Source organism: Podarcis gaigeae (assembly GCF_964106915.1).
Source record: "Podarcis gaigeae genome assembly, chromosome: 13".
NCBI lineage: Eukaryota > Metazoa > Chordata > Lepidosauria > Squamata > Lacertidae > Podarcis > Podarcis gaigeae.
This window is the reverse complement of record NC_139689.1, coordinates 35,091,309-35,091,743: the sequence shown is the minus strand read 5'-3', so window position 1 is coordinate 35,091,743 and position 435 is coordinate 35,091,309.

Sequence of the window (435 nt, the reverse complement as noted above, 5' to 3'; positions counted from 1 at the left end):
CCAGTTTCCCAAAGAAGCCTGGTTTTAATTGCTGGTTTAGTTTTTTGAGTTCGATTGGCATATTATTTTGTATGTGCTTGGTTGTTGTTTTTTACTAGCTTTCCAAGAGAAAAATGGTAGGCAAAGGAAAGGATTCTTTGTGTAGGATGCTTCTTCTTAAGAAGCGAGTGTCTTTTACAGCTGGGATGGGAGATCTGAAGCCCTTGGCCTAACTTCATGTAACTTGCAGAGATGGGATAGCAGAGAGAGACACAGAGAGCAATGAAATCCTGTAGTGCTTCAAACTCCGCCCACTTCTGGCCATGACTCCACCCACCGTTGGCTGCACCCTCCCACTGACTTTTTTCTGTGGGTCAATTGCCCTTTGGGGGGGGGGGAGTGTTCTCCACACATTTACAGATTTTATAACCCACATTTGTGACGTAAGGGGCTCTG